Source organism: Bubalus bubalis, chromosome 6 (assembly GCF_019923935.1).
Source record: "Bubalus bubalis isolate 160015118507 breed Murrah chromosome 6, NDDB_SH_1, whole genome shotgun sequence".
Lineage (NCBI taxonomy): Eukaryota > Metazoa > Chordata > Mammalia > Artiodactyla > Bovidae > Bubalus > Bubalus bubalis.
In genome coordinates this window covers 24973130-24989723 of record NC_059162.1, presented here as the reverse complement: position 1 = coordinate 24989723, position 16594 = coordinate 24973130, and the positions used below count along the sequence as shown (strand labels likewise).

The following is a 16594-nucleotide window of genomic DNA, read 5'->3' as shown; positions in this document are numbered from 1 at the left end:
TTCATTTGTTCATTCATCCATTCATGCATTCCTACCTCATATATTTACCAGACACCAAATGTGTGCCAAGAGTTGAATCTTGCCCCTATATTCTACCAAATAGAAAATACTGCTTAATTTCTGCAGGCCTGTGTTTAATTCTGTAAAATCTATTTATTTAACACTTTTGAAACAACTACACTGTGCAAAGCATTACATCTGGTATAAAGAGTAGTTAATACGCGTGAAAAATATAAAAATCAATAAATTGGGGTAAAGACAATAAAGACATGATCTAGTGAAGGAAGTGGATGTTATACAAACAAAACAAGAAATGCAATGGGGTGGGGAGAAGGAAGGGAATTAAATAAGGAATCCAAGCTCCTAGGTGTCAAACTGAAATGAAGCTTGAAGTTGAGGTGCAGTGGTACCAATTTTCAATTCTGACTAGGAAACACAAGCAGCATTGTGCTATGCTTAGTCACACAGTCGTGTTCAACTCTTTGAGAACCCATGGACTCTTTGTCTATGGGGATTCTCCAGGCAAGAATACTGGAGTCGGTTGCCATGCCCTCCTCCAGGGGATCTTCCCGACCCAGGAATCGAGCCCTGGTCTCCCGAATTGCAAGCAGATTTTTAAAGTCTGAGCCACCAGGGAAGCCTAATAATACTGAGGTGGGTAGCCTATCCCTTCGGAGAGGGCGGTGGCACCCCACTCCAGTACTCTTGCCTGGAGAACCCCATGGTCGGAGGAGCCTGGTGGGCTGCAGTCCATGGTGTCGCGAGGAGTCGGGCACGACTGATGGACTTCGCTTTCATTTTTCGCTTTCATGCATTGGAGAAGGAGATGGCAACCCACTCCAGTGTTCTTGCCTGGAGAGTCCCAGGGACGGGGGAGCCTGGTGGGCTTCCATCTCTGGGGTCGCACAGAGTCAGACACGACAGGAGCGACTTAGCAGCAGCAGCAGCAGCCTATCCCTTCTCCAGGGGATCTTCCCCACCCAGGAATCGAACCAGGGTCTCCTGCATTGCTGGTGGATTCTTCACCAGCAGAGCCACCAGGGAAGCCCCACAAGCAGCATTAATACCATCCAAGTCTAGAGTAAAGAGAGTTATACAAAAGAGCTTCTTTAAATATGAAGTGTTGGAGTAGAATAATGGTTATTAAAAATGGACTCCAAGTAAACTAGTGGTATTTTGTTTTCCTTTTGCTACATACTACAACAGCTTTGCTGTTTTCCTTTATTCACTTTGAACTTCAGGAGTAAGCTATAATTTGAACAAGGATTCCAAAGTTAAAAGAGGAAAGAAAAAAAAAAAAGCACACAAATTAAAATCTAATTATGAACCTTAAAAAAAAAAAAAAAAACCTATTGGAATAGCTGGCCTCTAACATCTTCTGGCTCTGTTTGTTACCACTACGTTAGCACATCCTTGGAATATTTAGATTTTAATAAGAAAAAAAATACACGAACAAAAAATTTGTAATGAGATTTCAGACATCATGCCAGAAAAGATTCGGGGGAGGAGAGGGGCTGCTGAAAACGTCAAATCCCTTCCTCCAAACAACCAGCCTTGTGGTCCAGGTGTATTCAATCCTGACCCCAATTTTACACATTTAACAGTTTTTAATGGTATAAAGATACATTGAGATATGCCTTACCTTAGATAGATCTTTAACTTCTCTTAAGTTTCAAAATTCCTTGCATCACCTGCTCTGGATAAGGCACTGAGAAATTTTGGAAACACAAACGTGTGCATTTAGGAACCTCCAGGTTCAGCCTTTCTGCATCCGGGAACTTAGAACACTATGACTCATGGGAAGTCAGGTATTTCCGGTAGGGCTGCGGCCTTCAATACTTCGGCCCGCAGATGCTCCAAGCAAGGTGCCCGAGGGCAGTCTCTCATCAGAAGCTGTGTCTGCTACAGACCCCGTGTGTGCATTCCAGCGTTTTAAAGGTTTTGGGAGGTATGAATTGGAACTTTATCAGACGTAGCATATGAATAATTCATTTATGGAGCCATCAGAACCTCATGGAGTTTAAGCGTGGACCTCTAACTCTCAGAGCAGGGAGCCTCCCGAGCCACGACTGCAGGCTGCATGCTGAATACCAGCTGGTAAGTTTGTTTCCAAATTAGACGCTAGACTTCAAGGTCTTCTTCTTGGGGTCCATACTGAATTGATGTGCCCCAGGAAGGGTTTCCAAGGGACTTAGGGCCCAGGTTTGTGATGCCAGTAAGGAAAATTGAGTTTGGTGTCAGTGGGATAGGCTTTTATTCAATGGTCAGAGAATGGAGAAGGGGAGTTTATACTCTAAAGGCACCTTCTGGAAGGGAGGAAAGTGTGCGTCACCAGAAAGTGGGAAAGAGGGCGGAGAGGGCCAGGAGCAGCTGACCAAGAGCGGTGCCTCAGGCTCCTTTGCACCAGGCACAAATTATGCCTAGCAGAGTACAAGTCCCCCCTTTTTGGCAGAGGTCTTAGCATGGTGGGAATTAGAGGTACCTTTAGATGCCAACAGGTTTCATATGTGGTTCCTGTGGTCAAGTCATAGCAGGTTTAGTCTGGTTTTTTGGTGCTGCCTTTTGTGGTATCCTGTTAATTGAACACAATTAGCCTGCGTGGTTAAAAACATTGCTGCACCTGGGGCCTAGCAAGGGTTAACAGTTCAGTCCTGAACCTTTTAAAATAAGGGAAATGTTTACTCTCTGGATTCAAGTTTGGTCTCATTTTCTTGTTCTACATGGTTTTTCTGGGAGAATGTATGTACATTTTGACAGTTACCAAGTTCTGAACCTTTGACAACCAATAGAAATCTTCATCTGGATGTCCCACAAGTATGCAAATTCAAATGCACAGAAATTTAATATCCGCTTTTTTCCAATGCAGACCGTGTCTCACTCTCCTTTAGAGATCAAACATTAGTCTTTAGAGGTAGAAATATCTTCCTCCTCCGCCCACTCCAGCCCATCTGTTTAGGCAATAAGACCTATGAAGTGTACCTCAGAAATGTCTCTGAAATCTTCCTCTTTACTTTATTCATTACTTAAATTTTTTGAGCACCAAGGTGTTCAGTTATATATCCTTATCATGCTTTATAGAAGGTACTTCATAAAGGTTTTTTTAGTTAATTTAAGAGCTGTACCCTCAGAATTTTCTTTTCTGTGGTTACCCACTATCACCACTAAAAAAAGAGGGAGAAGAGAAGCAGCAGAAAAGCAGGATTTTCCTTTGGCTAAACATCACTTTGGAGAACAGGTAGGAGGCTCAAGAACTGGGGAAAGATTTTTTTAAGGTCTAAATTGAACAACGTTTCCTTATGAAAGCCTGAATATTACAAATGGGGACCACTGAGAAGGCAATGGCACCCCACTCCAGTACTCTTGCCTGGAAAATCCCATGGACGGAGGAGCCTGGTAGGCTGCAGTCCATGGGGTTGCTACAGTCGGACACGGTTGAGCATCTTCACTTTCACTTTTCACTTTCATGCATTGGAGAAGGAAGTGGCAACCCACTCCAGTGTTCTTGCCTGGAGAATCCCAGGGACGGGGGAGCCTGGTGGGCTGCCGTCTATGGGGTCGCACAGAGTCGGACACGACTGAAGCGACTTAGCAGCAGCAGCAGTAGCATGTCTGGAGTGATTAGAGAGTTGGTTTGTATAGAGACTTCTTATTTCTCAGGACTGTAAGAGGATGTATTTTCAGTCAAAAGAGTTTCCCCTGCTCAGTATTTCAATTTGAAAAAGTTATTTGTTTGAAGATTTTGATGTGCATGTGTGTTTATCAGAGAGAGTGGGGAGGGGAGGGAAGGAGAGAGGGAGAAAGTAAAGTATGAATGAGCATGTGATTTTTTCCACTTTTAACAGATTCGTGAGTATATTTGCAAATCTCTTCTGTATTATGATTTTGCATATTGTTTCCTTGTGTTTATGTGGGTGTGTTTATTTTATGTGGGAGTGAACTATATAAAAATGTGTGGTTTTCCTGTGAGAAATAATTCAATAGAGTAATGTGTATACGTGCATGTAAGTAGTAGACCAATTAGACTCTAAAATCACTGCAGATAGTAACTGCAGCCTTGAAATTAAAAGACATTTGCTACTTGGAAGAAAAGCTATGACCAACCTAGACAGCATATTAAAAAGCAGAGACATTACTTTACCAACAAAGGTCTGTCTAATCAAAGCTAGTCGTCATGTATGGATGTGAGAGTTGGACTGTGAAGAAAGCTGAGCACCGAAGAATGGATGCTTTTGAACTGTGGTGAAGACTCTTGAGAGTCCCATGGACTGCAAGGAGATCCAACCAGTCCATTCTGAGGGAGATAAGCCCTGTGTGTTCTTTGGAAGGAATGATGCTAAAGCTGAAACTCCAGTACTTTGGCCACCTCATGCGAAGAGTTGACTCATTCGAAAAGACTCTGATGATGGGAGGGATTGGGGGCAGGAGGAAAGGGGGACGACAGAGGATGAGATGGCTGGATGGCATCACCGACTTGATGGACGTGAGTTTGAGTGAACTCTGGGAGTTGGTGATGGACAGTGAGGCCTGGTATGCTGCAATTCATGGGGTCGCAAGGAGTCAGACACGACTGAGCGACTGAACTGAACTGAACTGAACTGAACTGAGTCAAAGCTATGGTTTTTCCAGTAGTCATTTATGGATGTGAGAGTTGAACTATAAAGAAAGCTGAGCACCAAAGAATTGCTGCTTTTGAACTGTGGTGCTGGAGAAGATTCTTGAGAGTCCCTTGGACTGCAAAGAGATCCAACCAGTCAATACTACAGGAAATCAGTCCTGAATATTCATTGGAAGGACTGATGTTGAAGCTGAAACTCCAATACTTTGGCTACGTGATGCGAAGAACTGACTCCTTGAAAAGACCCTGATGCTAAAAAAATTGAAGGCAGGAGGAGAAAGGGATGACAGATGATGAAATGGTTGGATGGCATCACTAGTTCGATAGATATGAGTTTGAGCAAGCTTCAGGAGTTGATGATGGACAGGGAGTCCTGACATGCTGCAGTCCATGAAGTTGAAAAGAGTTGAACATGACTGAGTAACTGAACTGTGAGATATTGTAAATTTTGAAAGCATATTTATAAACAGATCAGATTCTATAATTATATTAAATTTCAACATGTATTAATTATCTCAATAAGGATTTATGAATGAACAACTTTTAGAAGTAATAGATATTATACCTATACAATAATGTATGCATAAATCTTTGCTTTCTTTTCTTTCAAAATTGTGAATTTTGCAGAAAGTATCATACACAGAAATTACAGAAGCTAGAGAAGGTGCCAAAAGAATGACTTCCATAGCATCTTGATTCTTTGGGTGGGATTTGGGCAGGGTGTTCTGTAAGAATTGATGACTCTTGTCCTACATGTGCAACAGTGACTGAGCCCATCTCTTTGTTCCTCCTTGTACTTCTAAAATGAGTTAATGACAATGAGAAAGCATTTGAACTAGTGACCATCAGGACTGAAGGCTGAGGTGAGTCTTTAACAATGCCTAAAAGAGAGGGAAGCAGGCTTTCAAGTCATTTTGAAACTGGGTCTAAATCACAGCTCTACTGCTTCCCAGCTGTGTGGCTATGAGTACCTGACTCCACTTCTTCAAGTCTTAGTTTCCTCATCTATTCAATGAGGTTAATAACACCTACCTCACCTTTCAGGATGGTTGTAAGTAAAATGCTCTGTATGGTGTCTGGCAGAGAGGTTAGAGTTCAGGAAATAGTGTTGCCCTTATCAAAAGAAGTGATCAAAATATCAAGTAATGGCCTTGAAAGAGAAGTGCTCACTTTTCATTCCTCTGAGATCAGCTAGGTATGAAGCCAGGTGTGAAGATTCTGAGCTGGATTGGCTGGGAGGTGATTGAGAAATACATTAAACCAGGTTGGCTGAGAATATTATTTTCCAGGGACCATAGCCCTGTGCATGGTAGACAGTGGAGAGGTACTTTAGTTATACTGTGCCCACCTCCCTGAAGCTTCCCAGGATCCAGCCTTCTGCCTTCATTGCCAGAACTCAACCCAGTCAGGAGTTGGAGCGGAAAGTCTGTGCTTCCTCCCCCCCTTTTAGGGCACACCTAAAAGAAAAGGGATTTGAGCAGAAGCATTGCATTGTAATGGAAAAGGAAATGGCAGCCCACTCCAGGGCTTTTTTCTTGTTTTCTCTACTGGAAAACCCCATGGACAGAGGAGCCTGGCAAGCTACAGTCCATGGGGTCACAAAAGAGTCTGACATGACTTAGCAACTAAACAACAGTTGCATTGTGAATAGGCTGCCCATGCGTCTTAGTAAAGAGTAGGTTTTATTTAGAGCAAACAAAAGAAAACTTGCATGAGACAAAGTAAGAATGTGTGTGAGCTGAGTCTGGGATTCAGCAAGTATCTTGATTCCTGCAAAATGGAGCCAGTGTGAGCTCAGCATGGTACTTAAGGCCAGTATCATATTTAATCAATTGAATCATTAATTACTTTGAGAAGCATGAACACTTAATTTCTAGTTCATGTGTAGTTTAAAAGGGGGAATGCAGTCCATATGGTTCTGATTCAATTACACTTATATCATCAAAATAGATTGTCTTTTTTTTTTTTTTAAGTGATATCTTGGCCAAGAAATTCAATGAGTCTTTTAAACAAGCGGTTTAAGCCTTATTTCTTTAAAACAGGAAGTCATATTTGACTTCGGTTAAGCCATTTCCTCTGGATAAGTTTTAGGAATGGCTAAGTTTTGGACACTTGCAAATCCTAAGTTGGTTTCAGTCATGCAGAAACTGGGTTTTGAACTTTAGAGCAAACTCTCAGACCCTCTGAGTGGTGACCATGTTGCTCAACAGTTAAGCTCTTTGCAAATAACCTCCTGCTGTGCATAATGATATATTCTAGAAAAGCTCTGATTCTTTCTTGCTTGCTTTCTTTTCTGCCTGCCTACTGCTCAGTCTCAGTCACATCCCTACCAGTTGGTCATTTTAATTCCACTAGTCACTTGAACTGTAAAAGCCTCGTATTTTTAATGCTCTGCTCTAAGGTTCTTTTCAGTTTGAAAATGCAGGGTTTCTGTAGCTCTATAATCAGTACACATTTAGAACCATGCTGTCAAGGTACGATTTCAAATTTAGGTTAAAATACTAGAACTCAGTAGCTATTCTCTACTAGGACACATTAGCTGTTTGACCTTGGGAAAATAATAAAAACTCTAGGTCTGAATTGTATCATCTGTAGTTATCTGAGATGTAATGAAGGGCCCACCACAGTATCCAGCTCAAAGTAATCACATGTATCTTTATTCCTTTGTTTTCTCCTTCCTTTCTCTTCCTATCTTTCTCTCTCTTTTTTTTTTCTCTTCACTTCTTTCCCTTTTTTCCCTTCTTCTGGTTTTCCCGTCATACTTTTATCTTTTTATAATGTGGTGAAGATTTTTACTGTCTTATACCATTTTTTTCCAAAAGATTCATATGTGTGATTTCATCTCCTGTAGTTGGTGAGCTGTTAGAGGATTGAACAATTACTTCTGTTTGATCATCTCTGCATTGCCTCATCAAGGGTCCCGAGGATGGTCATTCCTAGGTTAGTGCTATGACTGGGCTGGCCTTAATGATTTTGACAGCTGTTCATACTTATAGACAGGTAGATTCTGTGAAAGAGCTCATCTTTTTACTGCCTTGTTCAACTTATAGTTATCGCATCACTTTACTTAATCCATACAACATGGATTCTTGGTGTTTTGAAGCTATCACATCACTTTAATCCATAAAACATGATTTCTTGGTGCTGGTTAGATTCTGTACTTCTTAGGGTAAATTTATATTCTTTGAGAAAAGGTCATGCAAAGACCTGAATATATTTTTAACTAAAACACTGCTAATGAAATTTAAATCCCAAGAAAATCAGAAAATTGAGGGTCAGACATGAGCCCAATGAAGCAAGACTTATTGCCCTTCCATGAATACTCTACAAATCATTTTGAGACTATATTTAGGCTGTAAAATTTAGACCTTCTAATGCCTGGATTATTTAAAGATGTATTGATTCTTACAAAATGTGAATCAGGACACTCTTTAGGGATTAAATTTAATAAAAATGTCTTTTTTCCCTTTTAGCAGTTCCTGTACCTGTATGATAAAAAACATTTCAACTGCACTTTCCTGCCAGATAAACTGTCTAGTTCAGAATTCAGCATTTTAGGCTCTTCATGTAAATAGTGCCTCTAAGAGTAATGCTTCTCAAACTTTAATGTACCTGTAAATAAACTGAAGATCTTTCTAAAATATAGGTTCTGATTCAGCGGGTCCAGGATAGGCCTTAAGATTTCTGCATTTCTAGTAAGTTCCTAGGTGACTGCTGAGGCCACTGGTCTACTGACCATACTTTAAGTGTAATAGCTAAGTCTTAGATAACTAAGCATTTGGATCAACTTGTATCTCAAATTACACACTTCATGATAAGTGTTCCTGTGAGCTTTCATGAAAATATGGACCTTAATATCTCTTTATAGATTGGAAAGATGGTAGCCTATGGTCTTGCTTGCTTTGGGAGAATTTTTTAAAGAATCTGTAAGATCATCAGAGCCTATAAAACCATAATCTTAGAACTTAAGTATATTTCTCTTTGGACTTTGCTTTATATATGTTTAGTGCTTTAGAAAAGGTCTCAGCTGCCAAAGTTTTGCCACCTCCTTATCTATATTTCTGCTGAGCCATAATGGTGCAGCTGATGGATCCTCAACTTATCCAAGGGTTATGAAGTCAGATTATGCTGTATATTAGATCACCAGCTCTACCTAATGGTGCGTGTACACAAATCCTGTTTAGGTTATGATTTTATCCAGGATATTTTAGTAGGAGATGATGAGAGTAATATAGAAAGTTTACAAGCTTTGGTCAAGGAGCCCCACATGTCTGTGTTTCAGTACTCTTCTCTGTAAAATGGGTAATAGAAATTTGCAGGGTTGTTATAAGAATTAGAGATAATTTTAGAGTGCCTGCTAGAATGAATGGTAGGTATTACTATTGACATTAGTTATATTTGTCATTCAGCATACCTGATACAATTGTCCAAGATAACTGGGGACAGTGGTGAACCTGTTTGTTATTCAGATCTAATTCACTGTATAGATCTGGCTAGAATAAAGATAGTGAATTCTGGTATTGAAACTTAAATAGTTTATTGTGTCAGTGCTCTCATTACAATTGCATTTAAGATCATTCAGTATAATATATCGATATTAACCAGGGCTTTAAAAAGCCACATTAAAGTTGAATGATAACCAATAAAAGTAGTTCATATAATTGTGTTTTGTAATTGGTGAATATGTTTCTAAAATATGCTTCTAACACTCTTACCAGATGAAAGTAGGTAAAGGTTATTTGATGGGCATTTTAGCCCCTTCTGAAAACACATTTTAAAGCTGTTGTTCAGTTGCTAAGTCATGTCTGACTCTTTAGAACCCCATGGTCATGCAGCACACCAGCCTCCTCTGTCCTCCAGTATCTCTCAGAGTTTCTCAAATTCATGTCTATTGAATCAGTGATACTATCTAACAATCTCATCCCCTGTAACCCCCTTTTCCTTTTGCCTTCAATCTTTCCCAGCATCAGGGTCTTTTCCAGTGAGGTAGCTCCTTGCATCAGGTAGCCAAAGTATTGGAGCTTCATCAACAGTTCTTCTGATGAACATTCAGGGTTGATTTCCTATAGGATTTACTGGTTTGATCTCCTTGCTTTCCAAGCATAGGAAATAAACAGAACTCATGGCAGCTGGCATGCTGCTGCTGCTGCTGCTGCTGCTGCTGCTGCGGCTAAGTCACTTCAGTCGTGTCCGACTCTGTGCGACCCCATAGACGGCAGCCCACCAGGCTCCCCTGTCCCTGGGATTCTCCAGGCAATAACACTGGAGTGGGTTGCCATTTCCTTCTCCAAAGCATGAAAGTGAAAAGTGAAAGTGAAGTCGCTCAGTCGTGTCCGACTCTTAGCGACCTCAGGGACTGCAGCCCACCAGGCTCCCCCGTCCCTGGGATTCTCCAGGCAAGAACACTGGAGTGGGTTGCCATTTCCTTCTCCAATGAATGAAAGTGAAAAGTGAAAGTGAAGTCGCTCAGTTATGTCTGACTCTTTGCAACCCGTGGACTGCAGCCTATCAGGCTCCTCCGTCCATAACGCTTCCTAATCAGATTTGGAGGCATAGCATAGTCCACAAGGGAGTCTGCCCCATTAGTTCTGCCTTATTTAATTTCCCCCAAAGTTTTCAAAGGTAAGAAGGACATCCTGATGCTTTCCTTAGCTCTCTCAACAAGGCCATACTGGGAAAACTGAAGCTTTGTTCACTGTGTTATCTGTTTTGTTTTTTACTTTCCCATAACTTTCTTCTCCATCTGATGCAGGAGAGGAGTGCATGCTCCTTCATTGATCCGTGCTTGTGCAAAAGCCCTGAGGTCCACTTAAAGAGATTAAGAGGCAGTAAATAAAATGAGTGGACTGGACATTAAATCACTTGGTGCCTAGCAGAAGCAGATGTACTGGAAGACTGGATAAGCTTGTATGCTTGTATCCATAAGGCTACTCAACACCTTTACCTTGTGTAAAAGACAGTTGTAATTGGAGAAGGGCTTTCCTCCAAGCAAGCTCCAGGAGAGCAGGAAGGACAGGGAAGGCTGGCATGCTGCAGTCCATGGTGTCGCAAAGAGTCGGACATGACTGAGCGACTGAACACAATTTCCTGCTCTTTGCCCCCTTCTCTGCCTCCTGCTGTGTTTTCACAAGTACAGTGATGTTTCTGAGAAGTAAAGCATGCTCTTCCATGCCCTGTACTTACCCAACCTTTCATAGTCTTTATCTACATTTTCTCTCATTTTTTCCCAAGGGTTTTATTTGGGAGATGTTCTTCATTTATTTAGTTCAACATTGACAAAATGAAGAAGGAAAAGAGCTGTAAACTTAACTTTTTGTATTTTAGTTTTAGGAGTTATCAGATCAAGCTATTACATTGTCTCTACAGCCTCATTTGTCATCCTAGCCTGTCTATGTGCACACCTTTGTACACAAGCAAGTTCGCTTATGTAAAAGTGTATAAATGACTTTGATGCTTGTTTATATTGCAGATTGCCCCATTTATATTTAGGCAAGCAGACAGCATATGTATGGTATATATTTGTAAATGGTTTGATGTACACATTTGCAGGTAACTTATGTCGCTTGGTATGTCCTGTTAATTGGTGAATTTGTAGACTGTGGAATCTGAGTTGGAAGGGTCCACAAAGACAATCTTTTTAAAAAATGACTCATTTGATGCTTGAACCCTCTGTATGACTTTCTTATCCTAGTGTTTACCAGCCTTGACTTGAATACCTCAGTTGTCAGGAAGCTTCCTAACTTTCCAAATTGCCTATATCATCTTCAGTTGTATTTCTTCTCTTGGTCTGTGTGTTACACATGTGGATATATTTCATAGCTGCCTATATCAGAGGTGGGGTCCTGTCTATGGCATGTGTAAATGATAGCAGTCAGGGTTCTTTCCATGAGAATCTGGGCATCACAAGCAAGTTGTACCCAGACCAATCCTCTCTCCCTATGCAAAGAGCCCTCTTGGGGTCTGTATACCTAGTGTGTGAGTCTCTGATGCTGAACACTGCTAGTCCTTATGGGTTTCTCTCAGCTTCGTGGGAGACTTTCTTAACTGCACACTCAGAGTAGCTTCCTGCTCACCTGCAGTACTCTTTCAGCAAACAGAGAGAATTTAGGTTCTTCAAATCCCTTGGGCCTTGGGGTGAACCCACACCCACAGTTGGGATGGCTTCCATTAACTAAAATACTCACACTTGTTTTCGACAACAGTTCTCAGGTTAAATTTCACCAATTGCTATTTTGGGTAGGGAACTATGGCAGAAATGTCTCCAGATTCCACGTGGCTGTAATGCCTCCTTAAAGCCACCTTTCAGCATGCTCCATTTGCTGTGCTTTCAAGGACTCAGCTGTGATGGTGTCTTCATAAGATTCAACCCCAAAAGGCAAGTGGGGGACCTGAGAAGGGCTTTTGAGAAGAAGCCCCTGGGGCAGGCCACTCTAGGAATCTCCCTTGCCTGAGATGACTCATTCTTTGATATTTTGAAGCAACAGCAAGGGGTGGCTTCCAAGTGTCTGTCTGTGATGATGGATGAGTTTGGCCCTGCAGTCTGGGGAACAGATAGGAGTCAGCAGAACACAGATGTTGCAAGGCAGCCAAATTAATCTTTAATGGGAATGTACAAGTTGGGCACTCATTAGAATATCTAATGGCCTAACCTTACTGCAAAGCAAGAGCCAGTCTTACAGAATGGACTCTAACCTACAACCTTCCAGGTCTTGCTAAGGTTGAGGCATCAACTGATTTATGTGTGTAAGGATTTCTTAAAAAATCTTTCTAATATGTGTGGGGAAGATTTCACAGCCAGGAAGAGCATGGTTTAAAGTGTGTATGCTTTACAGCCTTTCTAGGGGAGTTGGAACTCTGGGTAGTGGGCCCTTGAGCTTTATCTAGTCAGACTGAATCAGGTACATGTGTGTCTAAGACAATGTAAGAACTGAATCCCATGGGAGGTCTTGGGTGAGAAGGACCCTTTTCTGAAGAAATACTTCCAGAGAAACATGTATTTCATGGCCTGGGGAACTGGACTTATTTTCTTTCTCCATTAAGAAAGACTATATGATAACTGACCTACATTAAAGTTGCTACATGGCTGTATAGAAATGTGTAGAAAGAATTGTTGACATCAGAGACCAAATGCATTTTGGGTAGCTTTTGTTCTTCTAAATCAGAGTCAGATCTCTGCATTTATATCTGCATAAATTATGTCTAGAATTATAAAACCTTCAGGGAGTTTTTCTTCTTCTTGATTGTAAGGGTGCCATGTAGAAGTAGAGAGCCTTGTGAGTCCAGGCCTTCTTTCAGTATACTTTCTGAATAAACAAGAAAGAGTAATTGAGGGGAGAGATGATTATCATAAATAGAATCAGAAAAATATATGTAACAATTAAGTGGCTTATACAAGATGCCTGACAAGTCCAACAGAAATCAGTGTTACTCATCTGATCCAGGGAGACCTAAGTTTATAAAAGACATTGATCATGCATTACATCAGGACCACATAGTGGGTCTTGGAGAAGGAAATGGCAACCTACTCCCATATTCTTGCCTGAAGAATTCCATGGACAGAGAAGCCTGGTGGGCTATATATAGACCATGGGGTTGCAAAGAGTCAGATACGACTGAGAGACTTTCACTCACGTCACATAGTGGGTCTTTTATTTCCTTTAAAAAATTTATTTATTTTAATTGGAGGCTAATTAGTTTACAATATTGTAGTGGTTTTTGCCATACATTGATATGAATCAGCCACGGGTGTACATGTGTTCCCCGTCCTGAACTTCCCTCCCTCCTCCCTCCCCATCCCATCCCTCAGGGTCATCCCAGTGCACCAGCCCTGAGCACCCTGTCTCATGCATCGAACCTGGACTAGCCATCTATTTCACTAATTATAATATACATGTTTCAGTGCATATAGTGGGTCTTAAGTGAACATTCATAGACACACTACCCAGAGACAAGATGCAGTTTACTTAATGCCAAATGCATAATGTTTACAGACAAACATGCATGTTTGGAACTTCTGTGAACCTGAGATAGGAGATAGTTTTTTAAGAAGTAAGGGTAATGATACCCTTCTTTCAAGGCCATTGGGAGGATTTCAGATCTAATTAAGTGCTTTACAAGAAAAAGCTTATTCCTATTTATGTCAAGTATAATGATGGAAAATAATACTAATGATTGTTTCTGTAGCTCATTATAATGGAGCAAAGTTTAGGTCTAAGGAACTTTCTGAGAGAGCATCAGGGCATGTGTGGTAATCTCAGCTTTCATTTCTTTCTGCATAAAAATAGGAGACATAAGTGCCATCTGCCCCAAGACAATTGGTAGGGAATTTGTTTATGGACATTAGCTATCCCTTTCTGATGTAGTCATTCCTTAGACACCCACAAATAGAGTAGAAACTAGCATTCTCTAGAAAGTGAAAGTGAAAGTTGCTCAGTTGTATCTGACTCTTTGTGACCCCATGGACTATACAGTCCATGGAATTCTCCAGACCAGAATACGGGAGTGGGTAGCCTTTCCCTTCTCCAGGGGATCTTCCTGACCCAGGGATCAAACCCAGGTCTCCTGCATTGCAGGCAGATTCTTTACCAGCTGAGCCACAAGGGAAGTACTCTGTATAAGAAAAGAAAAAAGAATTGATGGAATTAATATACAAAGACTAAATATCTATTATAAATAAGTACAGGGATTTAAAAGAAAATTTTGGTCATAAATAGGAATGAAATAAAAATCTCAATAGAGAAATGACAATTAACCAAAGGAACCAAATGGAAATTTTAGAACTGTAGAAGCAATATCTACAGTGAAAATTTGCTTAATGGGCTTGTTATCACATTAGATACTATAGAAGAACATATTAGTGGATTTGAAGACATTGCTTTGGAAACTTGACAAACCAAAGTTTAAAAAAACAAAGGTTGACAAGCAGAAACAGAGAACAGAGCCATTAGTGACTTGTGGGAAATATTAAAGTATCTTTAACATATCTGTAATTAGAGAGCTAGAAGGAAAAGAGATTGACATGGAAAAGAATATTAAAAAAGTTAATAGAATTTTTTCCACATTTGTCAAAAATATAAGCTGACAGATCAAAGATGCTCTGTGGACCCCAAGCACTGTAAACAGACATACAGATAGGCATGCACAACAAAATTGCTGAAAACCAATGATAAAGGGAAGATCTTAAGAGCAGAGAAAAAGACAAATATAGCAGAAGAACCAAAAGGCTTACTAATAACTTCTCATCAGAAATTATGGAAGCCAGAAGATAATGGAATGAGATCTTTAAATTGCTAGGAAAAGAGCCAACCTAGAATTTCAGTTCCAATGAAAATATTTCTCAAAATTAGAGTGAAATAAAAACAGTTTTGGTTAAACAGTGGAGGGATTTACTTTTCAGGAGACCTGCAGTATTTGAATCATTAATGGAAGCTCCTCAGAGTGAAGAAAAATGATACAACATGGAAATTCACATCTACAGAGAGTACTGAGAATGACAAGTATGTGGGTAAATAGAGAAGACATATTTTTTCATTTCCTAATTTCTCAAGAGTGTTGTCTCATGAAAGCAAAAATAATAACAATGTATTGTGGGATATACAACATGTTTAGAAGTAAAATATATAAGAATAGCAAAAGTAATGAGAGAAGGATAATTATTGCATACTGTTGTAAGGACCTTACATTGTACCTGAAGTGATTTGATGTTAACTACTAGGAGATTATAAAAGATTGAAAACCCTGAGAAATCACTTAAAAAAACACACAAAGCTATAGTTAACAAGACTGTAGAGAAGGTAATAAATACCAAAAAATATACAATCCATAGAATATTGAAAAGGAGAGAAAAGATTAAAAAAGAATGACCGTAATAACTAATAAATGTCATAAATAGAAAATAAAACTAAAACTAACCATATTGGTAACTGTATTTGAAAGTAAACCAAATATGTGCTTTTTATAAGTGAGACACTTAAGGATGACAATTAAAAGTAATGCAGTTGAAGATGTAGCATGCAATCATTACACATAAGAAATATGCTGTGGCATGGCTGTGTTTGTGTTATACAAAATGGACTTAGATAGTATTATTAGAGGAATATTTCAGGAATATTTCATAATGGTAAAAGGGTCAGTTCCATCAGGAAAAAAACAGTCCAACAAAATTAGGTATAATTCTTGGTTGATTTCAGTCTAATGTTTTGGTTTCATATAAAGAACTATTAGGCCACAAGAAAACAGTAAATATATGATGTACAGGGAGTGCTAGATAGCACCCTAAGAGCTAAGGAAAACTTTCTAATTAAAGATAAACTTTGAGGGGGGAATCACTCCTCAAGCCTGGAGTTCAGATCTCATTGGAGAAGGTATTGTTCCAGTTCAGGGAATGGCAGAGAAATTACCTATGCTGCCCAGATTACTGTTGGAATATTTGGATATCCAGATGTATAAACATAAACCTAGACCATTACTTTGTACCGTATATGAAATAATTAGCCCAAAAGTGAATCAGTGATCTAAATGTAATAGCTAAAACTGTAACACTAGTAGAAGAGAGCATAAGAGGAAAACCTATGTGACCTTTGGTAAGGGAAAGATTTCTTAAATAGGATCAGATCAGATCAGATCAGTCGCTCAGTCGTGTCCGACTCTTTGTGACCCCATGAATCGCAGCACGCCAGGCCTCCCTGTCCATCACCAACTCCCGGAGTTCACTCAGACTCACGTCCATCGAGTCAGTGATGCCATCCAGCCATCTCATCCTCTGTCGTCCCCTTCTCCTCCTGCCCCCAATCCCTCCCAGCATCAGAGTCTTTTCCAATGAGTCAACTCTTCGCATGAGGTGGCCAAAGTACTGGAGTTTCAGCTTTAGCATCATTCCTTCCAAAGAAATCCCAGGGCTGATCTCCTTCAGAATGGACTGGTTGGATCTCCTTGCAGTCCAAGGGACTCTCAAGAGTCTTCTCCAACACCACAGTTGAA

At 40.2% G+C, this 16594-nt stretch overlaps 2 long non-coding RNA genes across 2 annotated transcripts in view; one reads left to right on the top strand and one right to left on the bottom strand.

The window, feature by feature from the left end:
* LOC123334005 overlaps positions 1-1766 on the bottom strand; it is a 75949-nt gene extending 74183 nt beyond the window's left edge. Inside the window, exon 1 of the long non-coding RNA XR_006551707.2 lies at positions 1643-1766. This is a non-coding gene — a long non-coding RNA (uncharacterized LOC123334005). The remainder of the gene's footprint in view (positions 1-1642) is intronic.
* A 204-nt stretch (positions 1767-1970) lies between these two features.
* The window catches only part of LOC123334004, a 31120-nt gene continuing 16496 nt past the window's right edge, over positions 1971-16594 (top strand). Inside the window, exon 1 of the long non-coding RNA XR_006551706.2 lies at positions 1971-2097. This is a non-coding gene — a long non-coding RNA (uncharacterized LOC123334004). The remainder of the gene's footprint in view (positions 2098-16594) is intronic.